This window comes from Puntigrus tetrazona, unplaced genomic scaffold, assembly GCF_018831695.1.
Source record: "Puntigrus tetrazona isolate hp1 unplaced genomic scaffold, ASM1883169v1 S000000896, whole genome shotgun sequence".
In the NCBI taxonomy this organism is placed as follows: domain Eukaryota; kingdom Metazoa; phylum Chordata; class Actinopteri; order Cypriniformes; family Cyprinidae; genus Puntigrus; species Puntigrus tetrazona.
Window position 1 is genome coordinate 216,961 of NW_025048496.1, and position 23,987 is coordinate 240,947.

The 23,987-nt window shown below is 43.6% G+C and overlaps 57 non-coding genes across 57 annotated transcripts; all 57 read right to left on the reverse strand.

Moving 5' to 3' along the window:
• Positions 1 to 479: 479 nt before the first annotated feature.
• On the reverse strand, positions 480 to 551 carry trnaw-cca. The gene has a single exon. It is a non-coding gene; the product is annotated as a tRNA-Trp (tRNA).
• Positions 552 to 918: 367 nt separating this feature from the next.
• trnaw-cca lies at positions 919 to 990 on the reverse strand. Its single transcript has one exon. It is a non-coding gene; the product is annotated as a tRNA-Trp (tRNA).
• Positions 991 to 1,345: 355 nt separating this feature from the next.
• Positions 1,346 to 1,417, reverse strand: trnaw-cca. Its single transcript has one exon. It is a non-coding gene; the product is annotated as a tRNA-Trp (tRNA).
• Positions 1,418 to 1,608: 191 nt separating this feature from the next.
• On the reverse strand, positions 1,609 to 1,680 carry trnaw-cca. The gene has a single exon. It is a non-coding gene; the product is annotated as a tRNA-Trp (tRNA).
• Positions 1,681 to 1,858: 178 nt separating this feature from the next.
• trnaw-cca lies at positions 1,859 to 1,930 on the reverse strand. The gene has a single exon. It is a non-coding gene; the product is annotated as a tRNA-Trp (tRNA).
• Positions 1,931 to 2,108: 178 nt separating this feature from the next.
• Positions 2,109 to 2,180, reverse strand: trnaw-cca. The gene has a single exon. It is a non-coding gene; the product is annotated as a tRNA-Trp (tRNA).
• A 602-nt stretch (positions 2,181 to 2,782) lies between these two features.
• Positions 2,783 to 2,853, reverse strand: trnaw-cca. Its single transcript has one exon. It is a non-coding gene; the product is annotated as a tRNA-Trp (tRNA).
• Positions 2,854 to 3,044: 191 nt separating this feature from the next.
• On the reverse strand, positions 3,045 to 3,116 carry trnaw-cca. Its single transcript has one exon. It is a non-coding gene; the product is annotated as a tRNA-Trp (tRNA).
• Positions 3,117 to 3,483: 367 nt separating this feature from the next.
• Positions 3,484 to 3,555, reverse strand: trnaw-cca. The gene has a single exon. It is a non-coding gene; the product is annotated as a tRNA-Trp (tRNA).
• A 630-nt stretch (positions 3,556 to 4,185) lies between these two features.
• On the reverse strand, positions 4,186 to 4,257 carry trnaw-cca. The gene has a single exon. It is a non-coding gene; the product is annotated as a tRNA-Trp (tRNA).
• Positions 4,258 to 4,435: 178 nt separating this feature from the next.
• Positions 4,436 to 4,507, reverse strand: trnaw-cca. Its single transcript has one exon. It is a non-coding gene; the product is annotated as a tRNA-Trp (tRNA).
• Positions 4,508 to 4,861: 354 nt separating this feature from the next.
• On the reverse strand, positions 4,862 to 4,933 carry trnaw-cca. Its single transcript has one exon. It is a non-coding gene; the product is annotated as a tRNA-Trp (tRNA).
• A 190-nt stretch (positions 4,934 to 5,123) lies between these two features.
• Positions 5,124 to 5,202, reverse strand: trnaw-cca. Its single transcript has one exon. It is a non-coding gene; the product is annotated as a tRNA-Trp (tRNA).
• Positions 5,203 to 5,570: 368 nt separating this feature from the next.
• On the reverse strand, positions 5,571 to 5,642 carry trnaw-cca. Its single transcript has one exon. It is a non-coding gene; the product is annotated as a tRNA-Trp (tRNA).
• A 355-nt stretch (positions 5,643 to 5,997) lies between these two features.
• trnaw-cca lies at positions 5,998 to 6,069 on the reverse strand. Its single transcript has one exon. It is a non-coding gene; the product is annotated as a tRNA-Trp (tRNA).
• A 177-nt stretch (positions 6,070 to 6,246) lies between these two features.
• trnaw-cca lies at positions 6,247 to 6,318 on the reverse strand. The gene has a single exon. It is a non-coding gene; the product is annotated as a tRNA-Trp (tRNA).
• A 178-nt stretch (positions 6,319 to 6,496) lies between these two features.
• trnaw-cca lies at positions 6,497 to 6,568 on the reverse strand. The gene has a single exon. It is a non-coding gene; the product is annotated as a tRNA-Trp (tRNA).
• A 178-nt stretch (positions 6,569 to 6,746) lies between these two features.
• trnaw-cca lies at positions 6,747 to 6,818 on the reverse strand. The gene has a single exon. It is a non-coding gene; the product is annotated as a tRNA-Trp (tRNA).
• Positions 6,819 to 7,185: 367 nt separating this feature from the next.
• On the reverse strand, positions 7,186 to 7,259 carry trnaw-cca. Its single transcript has one exon. It is a non-coding gene; the product is annotated as a tRNA-Trp (tRNA).
• A 629-nt stretch (positions 7,260 to 7,888) lies between these two features.
• On the reverse strand, positions 7,889 to 7,960 carry trnaw-cca. Its single transcript has one exon. It is a non-coding gene; the product is annotated as a tRNA-Trp (tRNA).
• A 191-nt stretch (positions 7,961 to 8,151) lies between these two features.
• Positions 8,152 to 8,223, reverse strand: trnaw-cca. Its single transcript has one exon. It is a non-coding gene; the product is annotated as a tRNA-Trp (tRNA).
• A 422-nt stretch (positions 8,224 to 8,645) lies between these two features.
• On the reverse strand, positions 8,646 to 8,716 carry trnaw-cca. The gene has a single exon. It is a non-coding gene; the product is annotated as a tRNA-Trp (tRNA).
• A 178-nt stretch (positions 8,717 to 8,894) lies between these two features.
• trnaw-cca lies at positions 8,895 to 8,966 on the reverse strand. Its single transcript has one exon. It is a non-coding gene; the product is annotated as a tRNA-Trp (tRNA).
• A 355-nt stretch (positions 8,967 to 9,321) lies between these two features.
• trnaw-cca lies at positions 9,322 to 9,393 on the reverse strand. Its single transcript has one exon. It is a non-coding gene; the product is annotated as a tRNA-Trp (tRNA).
• A 191-nt stretch (positions 9,394 to 9,584) lies between these two features.
• On the reverse strand, positions 9,585 to 9,656 carry trnaw-cca. Its single transcript has one exon. It is a non-coding gene; the product is annotated as a tRNA-Trp (tRNA).
• Positions 9,657 to 10,023: 367 nt separating this feature from the next.
• On the reverse strand, positions 10,024 to 10,095 carry trnaw-cca. Its single transcript has one exon. It is a non-coding gene; the product is annotated as a tRNA-Trp (tRNA).
• Positions 10,096 to 10,970: 875 nt separating this feature from the next.
• On the reverse strand, positions 10,971 to 11,041 carry trnaw-cca. Its single transcript has one exon. It is a non-coding gene; the product is annotated as a tRNA-Trp (tRNA).
• A 355-nt stretch (positions 11,042 to 11,396) lies between these two features.
• Positions 11,397 to 11,468, reverse strand: trnaw-cca. The gene has a single exon. It is a non-coding gene; the product is annotated as a tRNA-Trp (tRNA).
• Positions 11,469 to 11,660: 192 nt separating this feature from the next.
• trnaw-cca lies at positions 11,661 to 11,733 on the reverse strand. Its single transcript has one exon. It is a non-coding gene; the product is annotated as a tRNA-Trp (tRNA).
• A 344-nt stretch (positions 11,734 to 12,077) lies between these two features.
• trnaw-cca lies at positions 12,078 to 12,149 on the reverse strand. The gene has a single exon. It is a non-coding gene; the product is annotated as a tRNA-Trp (tRNA).
• Positions 12,150 to 12,517: 368 nt separating this feature from the next.
• trnaw-cca lies at positions 12,518 to 12,589 on the reverse strand. The gene has a single exon. It is a non-coding gene; the product is annotated as a tRNA-Trp (tRNA).
• A 204-nt stretch (positions 12,590 to 12,793) lies between these two features.
• trnaw-cca lies at positions 12,794 to 12,865 on the reverse strand. The gene has a single exon. It is a non-coding gene; the product is annotated as a tRNA-Trp (tRNA).
• A 195-nt stretch (positions 12,866 to 13,060) lies between these two features.
• trnaw-cca lies at positions 13,061 to 13,132 on the reverse strand. The gene has a single exon. It is a non-coding gene; the product is annotated as a tRNA-Trp (tRNA).
• Positions 13,133 to 13,492: 360 nt separating this feature from the next.
• Positions 13,493 to 13,564, reverse strand: trnaw-cca. Its single transcript has one exon. It is a non-coding gene; the product is annotated as a tRNA-Trp (tRNA).
• Positions 13,565 to 13,705: 141 nt separating this feature from the next.
• On the reverse strand, positions 13,706 to 13,775 carry trnaw-cca. The gene has a single exon. It is a non-coding gene; the product is annotated as a tRNA-Trp (tRNA).
• A 1,151-nt stretch (positions 13,776 to 14,926) lies between these two features.
• On the reverse strand, positions 14,927 to 14,998 carry trnaw-cca. The gene has a single exon. It is a non-coding gene; the product is annotated as a tRNA-Trp (tRNA).
• A 1,236-nt stretch (positions 14,999 to 16,234) lies between these two features.
• Positions 16,235 to 16,306, reverse strand: trnaw-cca. The gene has a single exon. It is a non-coding gene; the product is annotated as a tRNA-Trp (tRNA).
• A 369-nt stretch (positions 16,307 to 16,675) lies between these two features.
• trnae-cuc lies at positions 16,676 to 16,750 on the reverse strand. Its single transcript has one exon. It is a non-coding gene; the product is annotated as a tRNA-Glu (tRNA).
• A 354-nt stretch (positions 16,751 to 17,104) lies between these two features.
• trnaw-cca lies at positions 17,105 to 17,176 on the reverse strand. The gene has a single exon. It is a non-coding gene; the product is annotated as a tRNA-Trp (tRNA).
• A 178-nt stretch (positions 17,177 to 17,354) lies between these two features.
• On the reverse strand, positions 17,355 to 17,426 carry trnaw-cca. Its single transcript has one exon. It is a non-coding gene; the product is annotated as a tRNA-Trp (tRNA).
• A 191-nt stretch (positions 17,427 to 17,617) lies between these two features.
• On the reverse strand, positions 17,618 to 17,689 carry trnaw-cca. The gene has a single exon. It is a non-coding gene; the product is annotated as a tRNA-Trp (tRNA).
• Positions 17,690 to 18,502: 813 nt separating this feature from the next.
• On the reverse strand, positions 18,503 to 18,574 carry trnaw-cca. The gene has a single exon. It is a non-coding gene; the product is annotated as a tRNA-Trp (tRNA).
• Positions 18,575 to 18,752: 178 nt separating this feature from the next.
• trnaw-cca lies at positions 18,753 to 18,824 on the reverse strand. The gene has a single exon. It is a non-coding gene; the product is annotated as a tRNA-Trp (tRNA).
• A 178-nt stretch (positions 18,825 to 19,002) lies between these two features.
• On the reverse strand, positions 19,003 to 19,074 carry trnaw-cca. Its single transcript has one exon. It is a non-coding gene; the product is annotated as a tRNA-Trp (tRNA).
• A 440-nt stretch (positions 19,075 to 19,514) lies between these two features.
• trnaw-cca lies at positions 19,515 to 19,585 on the reverse strand. Its single transcript has one exon. It is a non-coding gene; the product is annotated as a tRNA-Trp (tRNA).
• Positions 19,586 to 19,776: 191 nt separating this feature from the next.
• Positions 19,777 to 19,847, reverse strand: trnaw-cca. Its single transcript has one exon. It is a non-coding gene; the product is annotated as a tRNA-Trp (tRNA).
• Positions 19,848 to 20,220: 373 nt separating this feature from the next.
• On the reverse strand, positions 20,221 to 20,292 carry trnaw-cca. The gene has a single exon. It is a non-coding gene; the product is annotated as a tRNA-Trp (tRNA).
• Positions 20,293 to 20,647: 355 nt separating this feature from the next.
• Positions 20,648 to 20,719, reverse strand: trnaw-cca. Its single transcript has one exon. It is a non-coding gene; the product is annotated as a tRNA-Trp (tRNA).
• Positions 20,720 to 20,910: 191 nt separating this feature from the next.
• trnaw-cca lies at positions 20,911 to 20,982 on the reverse strand. The gene has a single exon. It is a non-coding gene; the product is annotated as a tRNA-Trp (tRNA).
• Positions 20,983 to 21,343: 361 nt separating this feature from the next.
• Positions 21,344 to 21,415, reverse strand: trnaw-cca. Its single transcript has one exon. It is a non-coding gene; the product is annotated as a tRNA-Trp (tRNA).
• Positions 21,416 to 21,770: 355 nt separating this feature from the next.
• On the reverse strand, positions 21,771 to 21,842 carry trnaw-cca. The gene has a single exon. It is a non-coding gene; the product is annotated as a tRNA-Trp (tRNA).
• A 178-nt stretch (positions 21,843 to 22,020) lies between these two features.
• Positions 22,021 to 22,092, reverse strand: trnaw-cca. Its single transcript has one exon. It is a non-coding gene; the product is annotated as a tRNA-Trp (tRNA).
• Positions 22,093 to 22,286: 194 nt separating this feature from the next.
• trnaw-cca lies at positions 22,287 to 22,358 on the reverse strand. The gene has a single exon. It is a non-coding gene; the product is annotated as a tRNA-Trp (tRNA).
• Positions 22,359 to 22,724: 366 nt separating this feature from the next.
• trnaw-cca lies at positions 22,725 to 22,796 on the reverse strand. The gene has a single exon. It is a non-coding gene; the product is annotated as a tRNA-Trp (tRNA).
• Positions 22,797 to 23,151: 355 nt separating this feature from the next.
• On the reverse strand, positions 23,152 to 23,225 carry trnaw-cca. Its single transcript has one exon. It is a non-coding gene; the product is annotated as a tRNA-Trp (tRNA).
• Positions 23,226 to 23,428: 203 nt separating this feature from the next.
• On the reverse strand, positions 23,429 to 23,500 carry trnaw-cca. Its single transcript has one exon. It is a non-coding gene; the product is annotated as a tRNA-Trp (tRNA).
• A 357-nt stretch (positions 23,501 to 23,857) lies between these two features.
• On the reverse strand, positions 23,858 to 23,929 carry trnaw-cca. The gene has a single exon. It is a non-coding gene; the product is annotated as a tRNA-Trp (tRNA).
• Positions 23,930 to 23,987: the final 58 nt, after the last annotated feature.

The window sequence follows — 23,987 nt, forward strand, 5'->3', positions numbered from 1 at the left end:
TTTATAATTTTCTTGCCGTTGTGCAGGCTGTCCTTGTTATTTGATTCCTGTAGAACACGCAACCTTCTGATCTGGAGTCAGACGCACTACCGTTGCGCCACGAGGTCCACAAAAACTTGCATGTGTGTCCAGAATAGGTGGAAAAACTGAAAAACACATAAAGTTTTATAATTTTCTTGGCTTTGTGCAGGCTGTCCTTGTTATTTGATTCCTGTAGAACACGCAACCTTCTGATCTGGAGTCAGACGCACTACTGCAAGCATTCTGACCGAGGTCCACAAAAACTTGCATGTGTGTCGAGAGTAGGCGCAATAATCTGAAGAATTTTAAGGCTTTTCACACTTCTTTTTGTGGTGCTGTAGTATAATCTTCAGACTTGCCAAAAGGCGACCACAGGGCAAGACACAAATCTACGATGCCAAGCAACAGACAGGACATTATTCATGCTGGATGTCCCACTTTTTGTTTAAAGAGGAAATTGACCCAGACGTGATTTGAACACGCAACCTTCTGATCTGGAGTCAGACGCGCTACCGTTGCGCCACGAGGTCCACAAAAACTTTCATGTGTGACCAGAATAGGTGCAAAAACTGAAAAACACATAAAGTTTTATAATTTTCTTGCCGTTGTGCAGGCTGTCCTTGTTATTTGATTCCTGTAGAACACGCAACCTTCTAATCTGGAGTTAGACGCACTACCGTTGCGCCATGAGGTCCACAATAACTTGCATGTGTGTCGAGAGTAGGCGCAACAATCTGAAGAATCTTAAGGCTTTTCACACTTCTTTTTGTGGTGCTGTAGTATAATCTTCAGACTTGCCAAAAGGCGACCACAGGGCAAGACACAAATCTACGATGCCAAGCAACAGACAGGACATTATTCATGCTGGATGTCCCACTTTTTGTTTAAAGAGGAAATTGACCCCGACGTGATTTGAACACGCAACCTTCTGATCTGGAGTCAGACGCGCTACCGTTGCGCCACGAGGTCCACAAAAACTTTCATGTGTGACCAGAATAGGTGCAAAAACTGAAAAACACATAAAGTTTTATAATTTTCTTGCCGTTGTGCAGGCTGTCCTTGTTATTTGATTCCTGTAGAACACGCAACCTTCTAATCTGGAGTCAGACGCGCTACCGTTGCGCCACGAGGCCCACAAAAACTTGCATGTGTGTCGAGAGTAGGCACAACAATCTGAAGAGTCTTAAGGCTTTCCACATTTCTTTTTGTGGTGCTGTAGCATAATCTTCAGACTTGTCAAAAGGTGACCACAGGGCAAGACACAAATCTATGATGCCAAGCAACATTCTTGCTAGATGTCCCACTTTTTGTTTAAAGAGGAAATTGACCCTGATGTGATTTGAACACGCAACCTTCTGATCTGGAGTCAGACGCGCTACCGTTGCGCCACGAGGTCCACAAAAACTTGCATGTGTGTCGAGAGTAGGCGCAACAATCTGAAGAATTTTAAGGCTTTTCACACTTCTTTTTGTGGTGCTGTAGTATAATCTTCAGACTTGCCAAAAGGTGACCACAGGGCAAGACACAAATCTACAATGCCAAGCAACATTCATGCTAGATGTCCCACTTTTTGTTTAAAGAGGAAATTGACCCCGACGTGATTTGAACACGCAACCTTCTGATCTGGAGTCAGACGCGCTACCGTTGCGCCACGAGGTCCACAAAAACTTTCCTGTGTGTCCAGAATAGGTGGAAAAACTGAAAAACACATAAAGTTTTATACTTTTCTTGGCTTTGTGCAGGCTGTCCTTGTTATTTGATTCCTGTAGAACACGCAACCTTCTAATCTGGAGTTAAACGCGATTCTTCAGATTGTCTTTTTGTTTAAAGAGGAAATTGACCCCGACGTGATTTGAACACGCAACCTTCTGATCTGGAGTCAGACGCGCTACCGTTGCGCCACGAGGTCCACAAAAACTTTCCTGTGTGTCCAGAATAGGTGGAAAAACTGAAAAACACATAAAGTTTTATACTTTTCTTGGCTTTGTGCAGGCTGTCCTTGTTATTTGATTCCTGTAGAACACGCAACCTTCTAATCTGGAGTTAAACGCGATTCTTCAGATTGTCTTTTTGTTTAAAGAGGAAATTGACCCCGACGTGATTTGAACACGCAACCTTCTGATCTGGAGTCAGACGCGCTACCGTTGCGCCACGAGGTCCACAAAAACTTTCCTGTGTGTCCAGAATAGGTGCAAAAACTGAAAAACACATAAAGTTTTATAATTTTCTTGGCTTTGTGCAGGCTGTCCTTGTTATTTGATTCCTGTAGAACACGCAACCTTCTAATCTGGAGTTAAACGCGATTCTTCAGATTGTCTTTTTGTTTAAAGAGGAAATTGACCCCGATGTGATTTGAACACGCAACCTTCTGAACTGGAGTCAGACGCTACCGTTGAGCCACGAGGTCCACAAAAATTTCCTGTGTGTCCAGAATAGGTGCAAAAACTGAAAAACACATAAAGTTTTATAATTTTCTTGGCTTTGTGCAGGCTGTCCTTGTTATTTGATTCCTGTAGAACACGCAACCTTCTAATCTGAAGTTAGACGCACTACCGTTGCGCCATGAGGTCCACAATAACTTGCATGTGTGTCGAGAGTAGGCGCAACAATCTGAAGAATCTTAAGGCTTTTCACACTTCTTTTTGTGGTGCTGTAGTATAATCTTCAGACTTGCCAAAAGGCGACCACAGGGCAAGACACAAATCTACGATGCCAAGCAACATTCATGCTAGATGTCCCACTTTTTGTTTAAAGAGGAAATTGACCCGACGTGATTTGAACACGCAACCTTCTGATCTGGAGTCAGGCGCGCTACCGTTGCGCCACGAGGTCCACAAAAACTTGCATGTGTGTCGAGAGTAGGCGCAACAATCTGAAGAATTTTAAGGCTTTTCACACTTCTTTTTGTGGTGCTGTAGTATAATCTTCAGACTTGCCAAAAGGTGACCACAGGGCAAGACACAAATCTACGATGCCAAGCAACATTCATGCTAGATGTCCCACTTTTTGTTTAAAGAGGAAATTGACCCCGACGTGATTTGAACACGCAACCTTCTGATCTGGAGTCAGACGCGCTACCGTTGCGCCACGAGGTCCACAAAAACTTTCCTGTGTGTCCAGAATAGGTGGAAAAACTGAAAAACACATAAAGTTTTATAATTTTCTTGGCTTTGTGCAGGCTGTCCTTGTTATTTGATTCCTGTAGAACACGCAACCTTCTGATCTGGAGTCAGACGCACTACCGTTACGACCCGAGGTCCACAAAAACTTGCATGTGTGTCGAGAGTAGGCGCAATAATCTGAAGAATTTTAAGGCTTTTCACACTTCTTTTTGTGGTGCTGTAGTATAATCTTCAGACTTGCCAAAAGGCGACCACAGGGCAAGACACAAATCTACGATGCCAAGCAACAGACAGGACATTATTCATGCTGGATGTCCCACTTTTTGTTTAAAGAGGAAATTGACCCAGACGTGATTTGAACACGCAACCTTCTGATCTGGAGTCAGACGCGCTACCGTTGCGCCACGAGGTCCACAAAAACTTTCATGTGTGACCAGAATAGGTGCAAAAACTGAAAAACACATAAAGTTTTATAATTTTCTTGCCGTTGTGCAGGCTGTCCTTGTTATTTGATTCCTGTAGAACACGCAACCTTCTAATCTGGAGTTAGACGCACTACCGTTGCGCCATGAGGTCCACAATAACTTGCATGTGTGTCGAGAGTAGGCGCAACAATCTGAAGAATCTTAAGGCTTTTCACACTTCTTTTTGTGGTGCTGTAGTATAATCTTCAGACTTGCCAAAAGGCGACCACAGGGCAAGACACAAATCTACGATGCCAAGCAACAGACAGGACAGTATTCATGCTAGATGTCCCTCTTTTTGTTTAAAGAGGAAATTGACCCCGACGTGATTTGAACACGCAACCTTCTGATCTGGAGTCAGACGCGCTATTGTTGCGCCGCGAGGCCCACAAAAACTTGCATGTGTGTCGAGAGTAGGCACAACAATCTGAAGAGTCTTAAGGCTTTCCACATTTCTTTTTGTGGTGCTGTAGCATAATCTTCAGACTTGTCAAAAGGTGACCACAGGGCAAGACACAAATCTATGATGCCAAGCAACATTCTTGCTAGATGTCCCACTTTTTGTTTAAAGAGGAAATTGACCCTGATGTGATTTGAACACGCAACCTTCTGATCTGGAGTCAGACGCGCTACCGTTGCGCCACGAGGTCCACAAAAACTTTCCTGTGTGTCCAGAATAGGTGGAAAAACTGAAAAACACATAAAGTTTTATACTTTTCTTGGCTTTGTGCAGGCTGTCCTTGTTATTTGATTCCTGTAGAACACGCAACCTTCTAATCTGGAGTTAAACGCGATTCTTCAGATTGTCTTTTTGTTTAAAGAGGAAATTGACCCCGACGTGATTTGAACACGCAACCTTCTGATCTGGAGTCAGACGCGCTACCGTTGCGCCACGAGGTCCACAAAAACTTTCATGTGTGACCAGAATAGGTGCAAAAACTGAAAAACACATAAAGTTTTATAATTTTCTTGCCGTTGTGCAGGCTGTCCTTGTTATTTGATTCCTGTAGAACACGCAACCTTCTAATCTGAAGTTAGACGCACTACCGTTGCGCCATGAGGTCCACAATAACTTGCATGTGTGTCGAGAGTAGGCGCAACAATCTGAAGAATCTTAAGGCTTTTCACACTTCTTTTGTGGTGCTGTAGTATAATCTTCAGACTTGCCAAAAGGCGACCACAGGGCAAGACACAAATCTACGATGCCAAGCAACATTCATGCTAGATGTCCCACTTTTTGTTTAAAGAGGAAATTGACCCCGACGTGATTTGAACACGCAACCTTCTGATCTGGAGTCAGATGCGCTACCGTTGCGCCACTAGGTCCACAAAAACTTGCATGTGTGTCGAGAGTAGGCGCAACAATCTGAAGAATTTTAAGGCTTTTCACACTTCTTTTGTGGTGCTGTAGTATAATCTTCAGACTTGCCAAAAGGTGACCACAGGGCAAGACACAAATCTACGATGCCAAGCAACATTCATGCTAGATGTCCCACTTTTTGTTTAAAGAGGAAATTGACCACCGACGTGATTTGAACACGCAACCTTCTGATCTGGAGTCAGACGCGCTACCGCTACCGTTGCGCCACGAGGTCCACAAAAACTTTCCTGTGTGTCCAGAATAGGTGGAAAAACTGAAAAACACATAAAGTTTTATACTTTTCTTGGCTTTGTGCAGGCTGTCCTTGTTATTTGATTCCTGTAGAACACGCAACCTTCTGATCTGGAGTCAGACGCACTACCTGCTTGCGACCCGAGGTCCACAAAAACTTGCATGTGTGAGAGTAGGCGCAATAATCTGAAGAATTTTAAGGCTTTTCACACTTCTTTTTGTGGTGCTGTAGTATAATCTTCAGACTTGCCAAAAGGCGACCACAGGGCAAGACACAAATCTACGATGCCAAGCAACAGACAGGACATTATTCATGCTGGATGTCCCACTTTTTTTGTTTAAAGAGGAAATTGACCCAGACGTGATTTGAACACGCAACCTTCTGATCTGGAGTCAGACGCGCTACCGTTGCGCCACGAGGTCCACAAAAACTTTCATGTGTGACCAGAATAGGTGCAAAAACTGAAAAACACATAAAGTTTTATAATTTTCTTGCCGTTGTGCAGGCTGTCCTTGTTATTTGATTCCTGTAGAACACGCAACCTTCTAATCTGGAGTTAGACGCACTACCGTTGCGCCATGAGGTCCACAATAACTTGCATGTGTGTCGAGAGTAGGCGCAACAATCTGAAGAATCTTAAGGCTTTTCACACTTCTTTTTGTGGTGCTGTAGTATAATCTTCAGACTTGCCAAAAGGCGACCACAGGGCAAGACACAAATCTACGATGCCAAGCAACATTCATGCTAGATGTCCCACTTTTTGTTTAAAGAGGAAATTGACCCCGACGTGATTTGAACACGCAACCTTCTGATCTGGAGTCAGACGCGCTACCGTTGCGCCACGAGGTCCACAAAAACTTTCCTGTGTGTCCAGAATAGGTGGAAAAACTGAAAAACACATAAAGTTTTATACTTTTCTTGGCTTTGTGCAGGCTGTCCTTGTTATTTGATTCCTGTAGAACACGCAACCTTCTAATCTGGAGTTAAACGCGATTCTTCAGATTGTCTTTTGTTTAAAGAGGAAATTGACCCCGACGTGATTTGAACACGCAACCTTCTGATCTGGAGTCAGACGCGCTACCGTTGCGCCACGAGGTCCACAAAAACTTTCCTGTGTGTCCAGAATAGGTGGAAAAACTGAAAAACACATAAAGTTTTATACTTTTCTTGGCTTTGTGCAGGCTGTCCTTGTTATTTGATTCCTGTAGAACACGCAACCTTCTAATCTGGAGTTAAACGCGATTCTTCAGATTGTCTTTTTGTTTAAAGAGGAAATTGACCCCGACGTGATTTGAACACGCAACCTTCTGATCTGGAGTCAGACGCGCTACCGTTGCGCCACGAGGTCCACAAAAACTTTCCTGTGTGTCCAGAATAGGTGCAAAAACTGAAAAACACATAAAGTTTTATAATTTTCTTGGCTTTGTGCAGGCTGTCCTTGTTATTTGATTCCTGTAGAACACGCAACCTTCTAATCTGGAGTTAAACGCGATTCTTCAGATTGTCTTTTTGTTTAAAGAGGAAATTGACCCCGACGTGATTTGAACACGCAACCTTCTGATCTGGAGTCAGACGCGCTACCGTTGAGCCACGAGGTCCACAAAAAATTTCCTGTGTGTCCAGAATAGGTGCAAAAACTGAAAAACACATAAAGTTTTATAATTTTCTTGGCTTTGTGCAGGCTGTCCTTGTTATTTGATTCCTGTAGAACACGCAACCTTCTGATCTGGAGTCAGACGCACTACCGTTACGACCCGAGGTCCACAAAAACTTGCATGTGTGTCGAGAGTAGGCGCAATAATCTGAAGAATTTTAAGGCTTTTCACACTTCTTTTTGTGGTGCTGTAGTATAATCTTCAGACTTGCCAAAAGGCGACCACAGGGCAAGACACAAATCTACGATGCCAAGCAACAGACAGGACATTATTCATGCTGGATGTCCCACTTTTTGTTTAAAGAGGAAATTGACCCCGACGTGATTTGAACACGCAACCTTCTGATCTGGAGTCAGACGCGCGCTACCGTTGCGCCACGAGGTCCACAAAAACTTTCATGTGTGACCAGAATAGGTGCAAAAACTGAAAAACACATAAAGTTTTATAATTTTCTTGCCGTTGTGCAGGCTGTCCTTGTTATTTGATTCCTGTAGAACACGCAACCTTCTAATCTGGAGTTAGACGCACTACCGTTGCGCCATGAGGTCCACAATAACTTGCATGTGTGTCGAGAGTAGGCGCAACAATCTGAAGAATCTTAAGGCTTTTCACACTTCTTTTTGTGGTGCTGTAGTATAATCTTCAGACTTGCCAAAAGCGACCACAGGGCAAGACACAAATCTACGATGCCAAGCAACAGACAGGACAGTATTCATGCTAGATGTCCCTCTTTTTGTTTAAAGAGGAAATTGACCCCGACGTGATTTGAACACGCAACCTTCTGATCTGGAGTCAGACGCGCTATTGTTGCGCCGCGAGGCCCACAAAAACTTGCATGTGTGTCGAGAGTAGGCACAACAATCTGAAGAGTCTTAAGGCTTTCCACATTTCTTTTTGTGGTGCTGTAGCATAATCTTCAGACTTGTCAAAAGGTGACCACAGGGCAAGACACAAATCTATGATGCCAAGCAACATTCTTGCTAGATGTCCCACTTTTTGTTTAAAGAGGAAATTGACCCTGACGTGATTTGAACACGCAACCTTCTGATCTGGAGTCAGAAGCGCTACCGTTGCGCCACGAGGTCCACAAAAACTTGCATGTGTGTCGAGAGTAGGCGCAACAATCTGAAGAATTTTAAGGCTTTTCACACTTCTTTTTGTGGTGCTGTAGTATAATCTTCAGACTTGCCAAAAGGTGACCACAGGGCAAGACACAAATCTACAATGCCAAGCAACATTCATGCTAGATGTCCCACTTTTTGTTTAAAGAGGAAATTGACCCCGACGTGATTTGAACACGCAACCTTCTGATCTGGAGTCAGACGCGCTACCGTTGCGCCACGAGGTCCACAAAAACTTTCCTGTGTGTCCAGAATAGGTGGAAAAACTGAAAAACACATAAAGTTTTATACTTTTCTTGGCTTTGTGCAGGCTGTCCTTGTTATTTGATTCCTGTAGAACACGCAACCTTCTAATCTGGAGTTAAACGCGATTCTTCAGATTGTCTTTTTGTTTAAAGAGGAAATTGACCCGACGTGATTTGAACACGCAACCTTCTGATCTGGAGTCAGGCGCTACCGTTGCGCCACGAGGTCACAAAAACTTTCCTGTGTGTCCAGAATAGGTGGAAAAACTGAAAAACACATAAAGTTTTATACTTTTCTTGGCTTTGTGCAGGCTGTTTGTTATTTGATTCCTGTAGAACACGCAACCTTCTAATCTGGAGTTAAACGCGATTCTTCAGATTGTCTTTTTGTTTAAAGAGGAAATTGACCCGACGTGATTTGAACACGCAACCTTCTGATCTGGAGTCAGACGCGCTACCGTTGCGCCACGAGGTCCACAAAAACTTTCCTGTGTGTCCAGAATAGGTGCAAAAACTGAAAAACACATAAAGTTTTATAATTTTCTTGGCTTTGTGCAGGCTGTCCTTGTTATTTGATTCCTGTAGAACACGCAACCTTCTAATCTGGAGTTAAACGCGATTCTTCAGATTGTCTTTTTGTTTAAAGAGGAAATTGACCCCGACGTGATTTGAACACGCAACCTTCTGATCTGGAGTCAGACGCGCTACCGTTGAGCCACGAGGTCCACAAAAAATTTCCTGTGTGTCCAGAATAGGTGCAAAAACTGAAAAACACATAAAGTTTTATAATTTTCTTGGCTTTGTGCAGGCTGTCCTTGTTATTTGATTCCTGTAGAACACGCAACCTTCTAATCTGGAGTTAGACGCACTACCGTTGCGCCATGAGGTCCACAAAAACTTGCATGTGTGTCGAGAGTAGGCGCAACAATCTGAAGAATCTTAAGGCTTTTCACACTTCTTTTTGTGGTGCTGTAGTATAATCTTCAGACTTGCCAAAAGGCGACCACAGGGCAAGACACAAATCTACGATGCCAAGCAACATTCATGCTAGATGTCCCACTTTTTGTTTAAAGAGGAAATTGACCCTGACGTGATTTGAACACGCAACCTTCTGATCTGGAGTCAGACGCGCTACCGTTGCGCCACGAGGTCCACAAAAACTTGCATGTGTGTCGAGAGTAGGCGCAACAATCTGAAGAATTTTAAGGCTTTTCACACTTCTTTTTGTGGTGCTGTAGTATAATCTTCAGACTTGCCAAAAGGTGACCACAGGGCAAGACACAAATCTACGATGCCAAGCAACATTCATGCTAGATGTCCCACTTTTTGTTTAAAGAGGAAATTGACCCCGACGTGATTTGAACACGCAACCTTCTGATCTGGAGTCAGACGCGCTACCGTTGCGCCACGAGGTCCACAAAAACTTTCCTGTGTGTCCAGAATAGGTGCAAAAACTGAAAAACACATAAAGTTTTATAATTTTCTTGGCTTTGTGCAGGCTGTCCTTGTTATTTGATTCCTGTAGAACACGCAACCTTCTGATCTGGAGTCAGACGCACTACCGTTACGACCCGAGGTCCACAAAAACTTGCATGTGTGTCGAGAGTAGGCGCAATAATCTGAAGAATTTTAAGGCTTTTCACACTTCTTTTTGTGGTGCTGTAGTATAATCTTCAGACTTGCCAAAAGGCGACCACAGGGCAAGACACAAATCTACGATGCCAAGCAACAGACAGGACATTATTCATGCTGGATGTCCCACTTTTTGTTTAAAGAGGAAATTGACCCAGACGTGATTTGAACACGCAACCTTCTGATCTGGAGTCAGACGCGCTACCGTTGCGCCACGAGGTCCACAAAACTTTCATGTGTGACCAGAATAGGTGCAAAAACTGAAAAACACATAAAGTTTTATAATTTTCTTGCCGTTGTGCAGGCTGTCCTTGTTATTTGATTCCTGTAGAACACGCAACCTTCTAATCTGGAGTTAGACGCACTACCGTTGCGCCATGAGGTCCACAATAACTTGCATGTGTGTCGAGAGTAGGCGCAACAATCTGAAGAATCTTAAGGCTTTTCACACTTCTTTTTGTGGTGCTGTAGTATAATCTTCAGACTTGCCAAAAGGCGACCACAGGGCAAGACACAAATCTACGATGCCAAGCAACAGACAGGACAGTATTCATGCTAGATGTCCCTCTTTTTGTTTAAAGAGGAAATTGACCACGACGTGATTTGAACACGCAACCTTCTGATCTGGAGTCAGACGCGCTATTGTTGCGCCGCGAGGCCCACAAAAACTTGCATGTGTGTCGAGAGTAGGCACAACAATCTGAAGAGTCTTAAGGCTTTCCACATTTCTTTTTGTGGTGCTGTAGCATAATCTTCAGACTTGTCAAAAGGTGACCACAGGGCAAGACACAAATCTATGATGCCAAGCAACATTCTTGCTAGATGTCCCACTTTTTGTTTAAAGAGGAAATTGACCCTGATGTGATTTGAACACGCAACCTTCTGATCTGGAGTCACGCGCTACCGTTGCGCCACGAGGTCCACAAAAACTTTCCTGTGTGTCCAGAATAGGTGCAAAAACTGAAAACACATAAAGTTTTATACTTTTCTTGGCTTTGTGCAGGCTGTCCTTGTTATTTGATTCCTGTAGAACACGCAACCTTCTAATCTGGAGTTAAACGCGATTCTTCAGATTGTCTTTTTTTTAAAGAGGAAATTGACCCGACGTGATTTGAACACGCAACCTTCTGATCTGGAGTCAGACGCGCTACCGTTGCGCCACGAGGTCCACAAAAACTTTCCATGTGTGACCAGAATAGGTGCAAAAACTGAAAAACACATAAAGTTTTATAATTTTCTTGCCGTTGTGCAGGCTGTCCTTGTTATTTGATTCCTGTAGAACACGCAACCTTCTAATCTGGAGTTAGACGCACTACCGTTGCGCCATGAGGTCCACAATAACTTGCATGTGTGTCGAGAGTAGGCGCAACAATCTGAAGAATCTTAAGGCTTTTCACACTTCTTTTTGTGGTGCTGTAGTATAATCTTCAGACTTGCCAAAAGGCGACCACAGGGCAAGACACAAATCTGGATGCCAAGCAACATTCATGCTAGATGTCCCACTTTTTGTTTAAAGAGGAAATTGACCCCGACGTGATTTGAACACGCAACCTTCTGATCTGGAGTCAGGCGCGCTACCGTTGCGCCACGAGGTCCACAAAAACTTTGCATGTGTGTGTCAGAATAGGTGCAAAAACTGAAAAACACATAAAGTTTTATAATTTTCTTGGCTTTGTGTGCAGGCTGTCCTTGTTATTTGATTCCTGTAGAACACGCAACCTTCTAATCTGGAGTTAGATGCCAAGCAACATTCTTGCAGATGTCCACTTTTTGTTTAAAGAGGAAATTGACCCCGACGTGATTTGAACACGCAACCTTCTGATCTGGAGTCAGACGCGCTACCGTCTGAGCCACGAGGTCCACAAAAACTTTCCTGTGTGTCCAGAATAGGTGCAAAAACTGAAAAACACATAAAGTTTTATAATTTTCTTGGCTTTGTGCAGTCCTCCTTGTTATTTGATTCCTGTAGAACACGCAACCTTCAGACTTGTCCACAAAAACTTGCATGTGTGTGTCGAGTAGGCGCAATAATCTGAAGAATTTTAAAGAATTTTAAGGCTTTTCACACTTCTTTTTGTGGTGCTGTAGTATAATCTTCAGATCTGCCAAAAGGCGACCACAGGGCAAGACACAAATCTACGATGCCAACAACAGACAGGACATTATTCATGCTGGATGTCCCACTTTTTGTTTAAAGAGGAAATTGACCCCGACGTGATTTGAACACGCAACCTTCTGATCTGGAGTCAGACGCGCTACCGTTGCGCCACGAGGTCCACAAAAACTTTCATGTGTGTCCAGAATAGGTGCAAAAACTGAAAAACACATAAAGTTTTATAATTTTCTTGCCGTTGTGCAGGCTGTCCTTGTTATTTGATTCCTGTAGAACACGCAACCTTCTAATCTAGAGTTAGCACTGACTACCGTTGCGCCATGAGGTCCACAATAACTTGCATGTGTGTCGAGAGTAGGCGCAACAATCTGAAGAATCTTAAGGCTTTTCACACTTCTTTTTGTGGTGCTGTAGTATAATCTTCAGACTTGCCAAAAGGCGACCACAGGGCAAGACACAAATCTACGATGCCAAGCAACAGACAGGACATTATTCATGCTAGATGTCCCTCTTTTTGTTTAAAGAGGAAATTGACCCCGACGTGATTTGAACACGCAACCTTCTGATCTGGAGTCAGACGCGCTACCGTTGCGCCACGAGGTCCACAAAAACTTGCATGTGTGTGTGTCCAGAATAGCACAACAAACTGAAGAGTCTTAAGGCTTTACAGTTTTTTCTTTTTGTGGTGCTGTAGCATAATCTTCAGACTTGTCAAAAGGTGACCACAGGGCAAGACACAAATCTATGATGCCAAGCAACACAAATTCTTGCTAGATAGTGTCCCACTTTTTTGTTTAAAGAGGAAATTGACCCTGACGTGATTTGAACACGCAACCTTCTGATCTGGAGTCAGACGCGCTACCGTTGCGCCACGAGGTCCACAAAAACTTGCATGTGTGTCCAGAGTAGGCGCAACAATCTGAAGAATTTTAAGGTTTTTCACACTTCTTTTTGTGGTGCTGTAGTATAATCTTCAGACTTGCCAAAAGGTGACCACAGGGCAAGACACAAATCTAATCTGGATGCCAAGCAACATTCATGCTAGATGTCCCACTTTTTGTTTAAAGAGGAAATTGACCCCGACGTGATTTGAACACGCAACCTTCTGATCTGGAGTCAGACGCGCTACCGTTGCGCCACGAGGTCCACAAAAAGTTTCCTGTGTGTCCAGAATAGGTGCAAAAACTGAAAAACACATAAAGTTTTATAATTTTCTTGGCTTTGTGCAGGCTGTCCTTGTTATTTGATTCCTGTAGAACACGCAACCTTCTGATCTGGAGTTCAGATTGCACTAGGAAATTGCCATGAGGTCCACAAAAAACTTGCATGTGTGTCGAGAGAGTAGGCGCAATAATCTGAAGAATTTTAAGGCTTTTCACACTTCTTTTTGTGGTGCTGTAGTATAATCTTCAGACTTGCCAAAAGGCGACCACAGGGCAAGACACAAATCTACGATGCCAAGCAACATTCATGCTAGATGTCCCACTTTTTGTTTAAAGAGGAAATTGACCCCGACGTGATTTGAACACGCAACCTTCTGATCTGGAGTCAGACGCGCTACCGTTGCGCCACGAGGTCCACAAAAACTTTCATGTGTGTCCAGAATAGGTGCAACAACTGAATTTTAACACATTTTGTGGTGCTGTAGTATAATCTTCAGACTTTGTGCAGGCTGCAACATTCATGCTAGATGTCCCACTTTTTGTTTAAAGAGGAAATTGACCGACGTGATTTGAACACGCAACCTTCTGATCTGGAGTCAGACGCGCTACCGTTGCGCCACGAGGTCCACAAAAACTTGCATGTGTGTCGAGAGTAGGCGCAACAATCTGAAGAATTTTAAGGCTTTTCACACTTCTTTTTGTGGTGCTGTAGTATAATCTTCAGACTTGCCAAAAGGCGACCACAGGGCAAGACACAAATCTGATGCCAAGCAACATTCATGCTAGATGTCCCACTTTTTGTTTAAAGAGGAAATTGACTGACGTGATTTGAACACGCAACCTTCTGATCTGGAGTCAGACGCGCTACCGTTGCGCCACGAGGTCCACAAAAACTTTCATGTGTGTCCAGAATAGGTGGAAAAACTGAAAAACACATAAATACTTTTCTTTTTTGTGGTCTTGGCTTTGTGACTGTCCTTGTTGATTTGATTCTGTAGAACACACAACCTTCTAATCTCTGATTCTTCAGATTGTCTTTTTGTTTAAAGAGGAAATTGAACACGCCCGATCTGTGATTTGAACACGCAACCTTCTGATCTGGAGTCAGACGCGCTACCGTTGCGCCACGAGGTCCACAAAAACTTTCCTGTGTGAACCAGAATAGGTGCAAAAACTGAAAAACACATAAAGTTTTATAATTTTTTCTTGCCGTTGTGCAGGCTGTCCTTGTTATTTGATTCCTGTAGAACACGCAACCAACCTTCTAATCTGGAGTTAGACGCTTTTCTACCGTTGCGCACCCGAGGTCCACAATAACTTGCATGTGTGTCGAGAGTAGGCGCAACAATCTGAAGAATCTTAAGGCTTTTCACACTTCTTTTTGTGGTGCTGTAGTATAATCTTCAGACTTGCCAAAAGGCGACCACAGGGCAAGACACAAATCTACGATGCCAAGCAACAGACAGGACATTATTCATGCTAGATGTCCCTCTTTTTGTTTAAAGAGGAAATTGACCCCGACGTGATTTGAACACGCAACCTTCTGATCTGGAGTCAGACGCGCTACTTTTGTGCGCCACGAGGTCCACAAAAACTTGCATGTGTGTCGAGAGTAGGCGCAACAATCTGAAGAATTTTAAGGCTTTTCACACTTCTTTTTGTGGTGCTGTAGTATAATCTTCAGACTTGCCAAAAGGTGACCACAGGGCAAGACACAAATCTACAATGCCAAGCAACATTCATGCTAGATGTCCCACTTTTTGTTTAAAGAGGAAATTGACCCCGACGTGATTTGAACACGCAACCTTCTGATCTGGAGTCAGACGCGCTACCGTTGCGCCACGAGGTCCACAAAAACTTTCCTGTGTGTCCAGAATAGGTGCAAAAACTGAAAAACACATAAAGTTTTATAATTTTCTTTTGGCTTTGTGCAGGCTGTCCTATTTGATTTGAACATTCCTCTAATAGAACACGCATTCCTTCTTTTTGTTTAATCTGGAGTGAACAGCAACCTTCTGATCTGGAGTCAGACGCGCCACCGTTGCGCCACGAGGTCCACAAAACTTTCATGTGTGTCCAGAGTAGGGTGGAAAAACAAAACACTGAAAAGTTTTATAATTTTCTTGGCTTTGTGCAGGCTTCTTTTTGTGATGCTGTAGTATAATCTTCAGATTCTTGCCAGAAAGAGGAAATTGACCCGACGTGAGGGTAACCTTCTGATCTGGAGCAGACGCACAGTTGCGCCACGAGGTCCACAAAAACCATTGGTGCAAAAACTGAAAAACATGTCCCTCTTTTTTGAGGAAATTGACCTTGACGTGATTTTGAACACGCAACCTTCTGATCTGGAGTCAGACGCGCTACCTTCTGATCTGAGCCACGAGGTCCACAAAAATTTCCTGTGTCCAGAATAGGTGCAAAAACTGAAAAACACATAAAGTTTTATAATTTTCTTGGCTTTGTGCAGGCTGTCCTTGTTATTTGATTCCTGTAGAACACGAACCTTCTAATCTGGAGTTAAACCGATTCTTCAGATTGTCTTTTTTTTGTTTAAAGAGAAATCAGATTTGCACGCAACCTTCTGATCTGAGTCAGACCACCTTCTAATCTGGAGTTACGACCCGAGGTCCACAAAAACTTGCATGTGTGTGTCGAGAGTAGGCGCAATAATCTGAAGAATTTTAAGGCTTTTCACACTTCTTTTTGTGGTGCTGTAGTATAATCTTCAGACTTGCCAAAAGGCGACCACAGGGCAAGACACAAATCTACGATGCCAAGCAACATTCATGCTAGATGTCCCACTTTTTGTTTAAAGAGGAAATTGACCCCGACGTGATTTGAACACGCAACCTTCTGATCTGGAGTCAGACGCACTACCGTTACGACCCGAGGTCCACAAAAACTTGCATGTGTGTCGAGAGTAGGCGCAATAATCTGAAGAATTTTAAGGCTTTTCACACTTCTTTTTGTGGTGCTGTAGTATAATCTTCAGACTTGCCAAAAGGTGACCACAGGGCAAGACACAAATCTACGATGCCAAGCAACATTCATGCTAGATGTCCCACTTTTTGTTTAAAGAGGAAATTGACCCCGACGTGATTTGAACACGCAACCTTCTGATCTGGAGTCAGACGCGCTACCATTGAGCCACGAGGTCCACAAAAAATTTCCTGTGTGTCCAGAATAGGTGCAAAAACTGAAAAACACATAAAGTTTTATAATTTTCTTGGCTTTGTGCAGGCTGTCCTTGTTATTTGATTCCTGTAGAACACGCAACCTTCTGATCTGGAGTCAGACGCACTACTGCGTTGCGACCCGAGGTCCACAAAAACTTGCATGTGTGTCGAGAGTAGGCGCAATAATCTGAAGAATTTTAAGGCTTTTCACACTTCTTTTTGTGGTGCTGTAGTATAATCTTCAGACTTGCCAAAAGGCGACCACAGGGCAAGACACAAATCTACGATGCCAAGCAACAGACAGGACATTATTCATGCTAGATGTCCCTCTTTTTGTTTAAAGAGGAAATTGACCCCGACGTGATTTGAACACGCAACCTTCTGATCTGAGAGTCAGACGCGCTACCGTTGCGCGCCACGAGGTCCACAAAAACTTTCATGTGACCAGAAGAAGGTGCAAAAACTGAAAAACACATAAAGTTTTATAATTTTCTTGCCGTTGTGCAGGCTGTCCTTGTTATTTGATTCCTGTAGAACACGCAACCTTCTAATCTGGAGTTAGACGCTTCACCCGTTGCGCCATGAGGTCCACAATAACTTGCATGTGTGTCGAGAGTAGGCGCAACAATCTGAAGAATCTTAAGGCTTTTCACACTTCTTTTGTGGTGCTGTAGTATAATCTTCAGACTTGCCAAAAGGCGACCACAGGGCAAGACACAAATCTACGATGCCAAGCAACATTCATGCTAGATGTCCCACTTTTTGTTTAAAGAGGAAATTGACCCCGACGTGATTTGAACACGCAACCTTCTGATCTGGAGTCAGACGCGCTACCGTTGCGCCACGAGGTCCACAAAAACTTTCCTGTGTGTCCAGAATAGGTGGAAAAACTGAAAAACACATAAAGTTTTATACTTTTCTTGGCTTTGTGCAGGCTGTCCTTGTTATTTGATTCCTGTAGAACACGCAACCTTCTAATCTGGAGTTAAACGCGATTCTTCAGATTGTCTTTTTGTTTAAAGAGGAAATTGACCCCGACGTGATTTGAACACGCAACCTTCTGATCTGGAGTCAGACACGCTACCGTTGCGCCACGAGGTCCACAAAAACTTGCATGTGTGTCGAGAGTAGGCGCAACAATCTGAAGAATTTTAAGGCTTTTCACACTTCTTTTTGTGGTGCTGTAGTATAATCTTCAGACTTGCCAAAAGGTGACCACAGGGCAAGACACAAATCTACGATGCCAAGCAACATTCATGCTAGATGTCCCACTTTTTGTTTAAAGAGGAAATTGACCCCGACGTGATTTGAACACGCAACCTTCTGATCTGGAGTCAGACGCGCTACCGTTGCGCCACGAGGTCCACAAAAACTTTCCTGTGTGTCCAGAATAGGTGGAAAAACTGAAAAACACATAAAGTTTTATAATTTTCTTGGCTTTGTGCAGGCTGTCCTTGTTATTTGATTCCTGTAGAACACGCAACCTTCTGATCTGGAGTCAGGCACTACCTTCTGCATCACCATACGACCGAGGTCCACAAAAACTTGCATGTGTGTCGAGAGTAGGCGCAATAATCTGAAGAATTTTAAGGCTTTTCACACTTCTTTTTGTGGTGCTGTAGTATAATCTTCAGACTTGCCAAAAGGCGACCACAGGGCAAGACACAAATCTACGATGCCAAGCAACAGACAGGACATTATTCATGCTGGATGTCCCACTTTTTGTTTAAAGAGGAAATTGACCCAGACGTGATTTGAACACGCAACCTTCTGATCTGGAGTCAGACGCTGCACCGTTGCGCCACGAGGTCCACAAAAACTTTCCTGTGTGTCCAGAATAGGTGGAAAAACTGAAAAACACATAAAGTTTTATAATTTTCTTGGCTTTGTGCAGGCTGTCCTTGTTATTTGATTCCTGTAGAACACGCAACCTTCTGATCTGGAGTCAGACGCACTACCGTTGCGCCACGAGGTCCACAAAAACTTGCATGTGTGTCGAGAGTAGGCGCAATAATCTGAAGAATTTTAAGGCTTTTCACACTTCTTTTTGTGGTGCTGTAGTATAATCTTCAGACTTGCCAAAAGGCGACCACAGGGCAAGACACAAATCTACGATGCCAAGCAACAGACAGGACACATTCATGCTAGATGTCCCACTTTTTGTTTAAAGAGGAAATTGACCCAGACGTGATTTGAACACGCAACCTTCTGATCTGGAGTCAGACGCGCTACCGTTGCGCCACGAGGTCCACAAAAACTTTCCTGTGTGTCCAGAATAGGTGCAAAAACTGAAAAACACATAAAGTTTTATACTTTTCTTGGCTTTGTGCAGGCTGTCCTTGTTATTTGATTCCTGTAGAACACGCAACCTTCTAATCTGGAGTTAAACGCGATTCTTCAGATTGTCTTTTTGTTTAAAGAGGAAATTGACCTCGACGTGATTTGAACACGCAACCTTCTGATCTGGAGTCAGACGCGCTACCGTTGCGCCACGAGGTCCACAAAAACTTTCCTGTGTGTCCAGAATAGGTGCAAAAACTGAAAAACACATAAAGTTTTATAATTTTCTTGGCTTTGTGCAGGCTGTCCTTGTTATTTGATTCCTGTAGAACACGCAACCTTCTAATCTGGAGTTAAACGCGATTCTTCAGATTGTCTTTTTGTTTAAAGAGGAAATTGACCCCGACGTGATTTGAACACGCAACCTTCTGATCTGGAGTCAGACGCGCTACCGTTGAGCCACGAGGTCCACAAAAATTTCCTGTGTGTCCAGAATAGGTGCAAAAACTGAAAAACACATAAAGTTTTATAATTTTCTTGGCTTTGTGCAGGCTGTCCTTGTTATTTGATTCCTGTAGAACACGCAACCTTCTAATCTGGAGTTAAACGCGATTCTTCAGATTGTCTTTTTGTTTAAAGAGGAAATTGACTCCGACGTGATTTGAACACGCAACCTTCTGATCTGGAGTCAGACGCACTACCGTTACGACCCGAGGTCCACAAAAACTTGCATGTGTGTCGAGAGTAGGCGCAATAATCTGAAGAATTTTAAGGCTTTTCACACTTCTTTTTGTGGTGCTGTAGTATAATCTTCAGACTTGCCAAAAGGCGACCACAGGGCAAGACACAAATCTACGATGCCAAGCAACATTCATGCTAGATGTCCCACTTTTTGTTTAAAGAGGAAATTGACCCGACGTGATTTGAACACGCAACCTTCTGATCTGGAGTCAGACGCGCTACCGTTGCGCCACGAGGTCCACAAAAACTTGCATGTGTGTCGAGAGTAGGCGCAACAATCTGAAGAATTTTAAGGCTTTTCACACTTCTTTTTGTGGTGCTGTAGTATAATCTTCAGACTTGCCAAAAGGTGACCACAGGGCAAGACACAAATCTACGATGCCAAGCAACATTCATGCTAGATGTCCCACTTTTTGTTTAAAGAGGAAATTGACCCGACGTGATTTGAACACGCAACCTTCTGATCTGGAGTCAGACGCGCTACCGTTGCGCCACGAGGTCCACAAAAACTTTCCTGTGTGTCCAGAATAGGTGGAAAAACTGAAAAACACATAAAGTTTTATAATTTTCTTGGGCTTTGTGCAGGCTGTCCTTGTTATTTGATTCCTGTAGAACACGCAACCTTCTGATCTGGAGTCAGACGCACTACCGCTGCGCGCATCCCGAGGTCCACAAAAACTTTGCATGTGTGTCGAGAGTAGGCGCAATAATCTGAAGAATTTTAAGGCTTTTCACACTTCTTTTTGTGGTGCTGTAGTATAATCTTCAGACTTGCCAAAAGGCGACCACAGGGCAAGACACAAATCTACGATGCCAAGCAACAGACAGGACATTATTCATGCTAGATGTCCCACTTTTTGTTTAAAGAGGAAATTGACCCCGACGTGATTTGAACACGCAACCTTCTGATCTGGAGTCAGACGCGCTACCGTTGCGCCACGAGGTCCACAAAAACTTTCATGTGTGACCAGAATAGGTGCAAAAACTGAAAAACACATAAAGTTTTATAATTTTCTTGCCGTTGTGCAGGCTGTCCTTGTTATTTGATTCCTGTAGAACACGCAACCTTCTAATCTGGAGTTAGACGCACTACCGTTGCGCCATGAGGTCCACAATAACTTGCATGTGTGTCGAGAGTAGGCGCAACAATCTGAAGAATCTTAAGGCTTTTCACACTTCTTTTTGTGGTGCTGTAGTATAATCTTCAGACTTGCCAAAAGGCGACCACAGGGCAAGACACAAATCTACGATGCCAAGCAACATTCATGCTAGATGTCCCACTTTTTGTTTAAAGAGGAAATTGACCCCGACGTGATTTGAACACGCAACCTTCTGATCTGGAGTCAGACGCGCTACCGTTGCGCCACGAGGTCCACAAAAACTTGCATGTGTGTCGAGAGTAGGCGCAACAATCTGAAGAATTTTAAGGCTTTTCACACTTCTTTTTGTGGTGCTGTAGTATAATCTTCAGACTTGCCAAAAGGTGACCACAGGGCAAGACACAAATCTACGATGCCAAGCAACATTCATGCTAGATGTCCCACTTTTTGTTTAAAGAGGAAATTGACCCCGACGTGATTTGAACACGCAACCTTCTGATCTGGAGTCAGACGCGCTACCGTTGCGCCACGAGGTCCACAAAAACTTTCCTGTGTGTCCAGAATAGGTGGAAAAACTGAAAAACACATAAAGTTTTATAATTTTCTTGGCTTTGTGCAGGCTGTCCTTGTTATTTGATTCCTGTAGAACACGCAACCTTCTGATCTGGAGTCAGACGCACTAGTTACGACCCGAGGTCCACAAAAACTTGCATGTGTGTCGAGAGTAGCAATAATCTGAAGAATTTTAAGGCTTTTCACACTTCTTTTTGTGGTGCTGTAGTATAATCTTCAGACTTGCCAAAAGGCGACCACAGGGCAAGACACAAATCTACGATGCCAAGCAACAGACAGGACATTATTCATGCTGATGTCCCACTTTTTGTTTAAAGAGGAAATTGACCCAGACGTGATTTGAACACGCAACCTTCTGATCTGGAGTCAGACGCGCTACCGTTGCGCCACGAGGTCCACAAAAACTTTCATGTGTGACCAGAATAGGTGCAAAAACTGAAAAACACATAAAGTTTTATAATTTTCTTGCCGTTGTGCAGGCTGTCCTTGTTATTTGATTCCTGTAGAACACGCAACCTTCTAATCTGGAGTTAGACGCACTACCGTTGCGCCATGAGGTCCACAATAACTTGCATGTGTGTCGAGAGTAGGCGCAACAATCTGAAGAATCTTAAGGCTTTTCACACTTCTTTTTGTGGTGCTGTAGTATAATCTTCAGACTTGCCAAAAGGCGACCACAGGGCAAGACACAAATCTACGATGCCAAGCAACATTCATGCTAGATGTCCCACTTTTTGTTTAAAGAGGAAATTGACCCCGACGTGATTTGAACACGCAACCTTCTGATCTGGAGTCAGACGCGCTACCGTTGCGCCACGAGGTCCACAAAAACTTTCCTGTGTGTCCAGAATAGGTGGAAAAACTGAAAAACACATAAAGTTTTATACTTTTCTTGGCTTTGTGCAGGCTGTCCTTGTTATTTGATTCCTGTAGAACACGCAACCTTCTAATCTGGAGTTAAACGCGATTCTTCAGATTGTCTTTTTGTTTAAAGAGGAAATTGACCCCGACGTGATTTGAACACGCAACCTTCTGATCTGGAGTCAGACGCGCTACCGTTGCGCCACGAGGTCCACAAAAACTTGCATGTGTGTGTCGAGAGTAGGCGCAACAATCTGAAGAATTTTAAGGCTTTTCACACTTCTTTTTTGTGGTGCTGTAGTATAATCTTCAGACTTGCCAAAAGGTGACCACAGGGCAAGACACAAATCTACGATGCCAAGCAACATTCATGCTAGATGTCCCACTTTTTGTTTAAAGAGGAAATTGACCCCGACGTGATTTGAACACGCAACCTTCTGATCTGGAGTCAGACGCGCTACCGTTGCGCCACGAGGTCCACAAAAACTTTCCTGTGTGTCCAGAATAGGTGGAAAAACTGAAAAACACATAAAGTTTTATAATTTTCTTGGCTTTGTGCAGGCTGTCCTTGTTATTTGATTCCTGTAGAACACGCAACCTTCTGATCTGGAGTCAGACGCACTACCGTTACGACCCGAGGTCCACAAAAACTTGCATGTGTGTGAGAGTAGGCGCAATAATCTGAAGAATTTTAAGGCTTTTCACACTTCTTTTTGTGGTGCTGTAGTATAATCTTCAGACTTGCCAAAAGGCGACCACAGGGCAAGACACAAATCTACGATGCCAAGCAACAGACAGGACATTATTCATGCTGGATGTCCCACTTTTTGTTTAAAGAGGAAATTGACCCAGACGTGATTTGAACACGCAACCTTCTGATCTGGAGTCAGACGCGCTACCGTTGCGCCACGAGGTCCACAAAAACTTTCATGTGTGACCAGAATAGGTGCAAAAACTGAAAAACACATAAAGTTTTATAATTTTCTTGCCGTTGTGCAGGCTGTCCTTGTTATTTGATTCCTGTAGAACACGCAACCTTCTAATCTGGAGTTAGACGCACTACCGTTGCGCCATGAGGTCCACAATAACTTGCATGTGTGTCGAGAGTAGGCGCAACAATCTGAAGAATCTTAAGGCTTTTCACACTTCTTTTTGTGGTGCTGTAGTATAATCTTCAGACTTGCCAAAAGGCGACCACAGGGCAAGACACAAATCTACGATGCCAAGCAACATTCATGCTAGATGTCCCACTTTTTGTTTAAAGAGGAAATTGACCCCGACGTGATTTGAACACGCAACCTTCTGATCTGGAGTCAGACGCGCTACCGCCGTGCGCCATGAGGTCCACAAAAACTTGCATGTGTGTCGAGAGTAGGCGCAACAATCTGAAGAATTTTAAGGCTTTTCACACTTCTTTTTGTGGTGCTGTAGTATAATCTTCAGACTTGCCAAAAGGCGACCACAGGGCAAGACACAAATCTACGATGCCAAACAACAGACAGGACATTATTCATGCTGGATGTCCCACTTTTTGTTTAAAGAGGAAATTGACCCCGACGTGATTTGAACACGCAACCTTCTGATCTGGAGTCAGACGCGCTACCGTTGCGCCACGAGGTCCACAAAAACTTTCATGTGTGTCCAGAATAGGTGCAAAAACTGAAAAACACATAAAGTTTTATAATTTTCTTGCCGTTGTGCAGGCTGTCCTTGTTATTTGATTCCTGTAGAACACACAACCTTCTAATCTGGAGTTAGACGCACTACCGTTGCGCCATGAGGTCCACAATAACTTGCATGTGTGTGTCGAGTAGTAGCGCAACAATCTGAAGAATCTTAAGGCTTTTCACACTTCTTTTTGTGGTGCTGTAGCATAATCTTCAGACTTGTCAAAAGGTGACCACAGGGCAAGACACAAATCTATGATGCCAAGCAACATTCTTGCTAGATGTCCCACTTTTTGTTTAAAGAGGAAATTGACCCTGACGTGATTTGAACACGCAACCTTCTGATCTGGAGTCAGACGCGCTACCGTTGCGCCACGAGGTCCACAAAAACTTGCATGTGTGTCGAGAGTAGGCGCAACAATCTGAAGAATTTTAAGGCT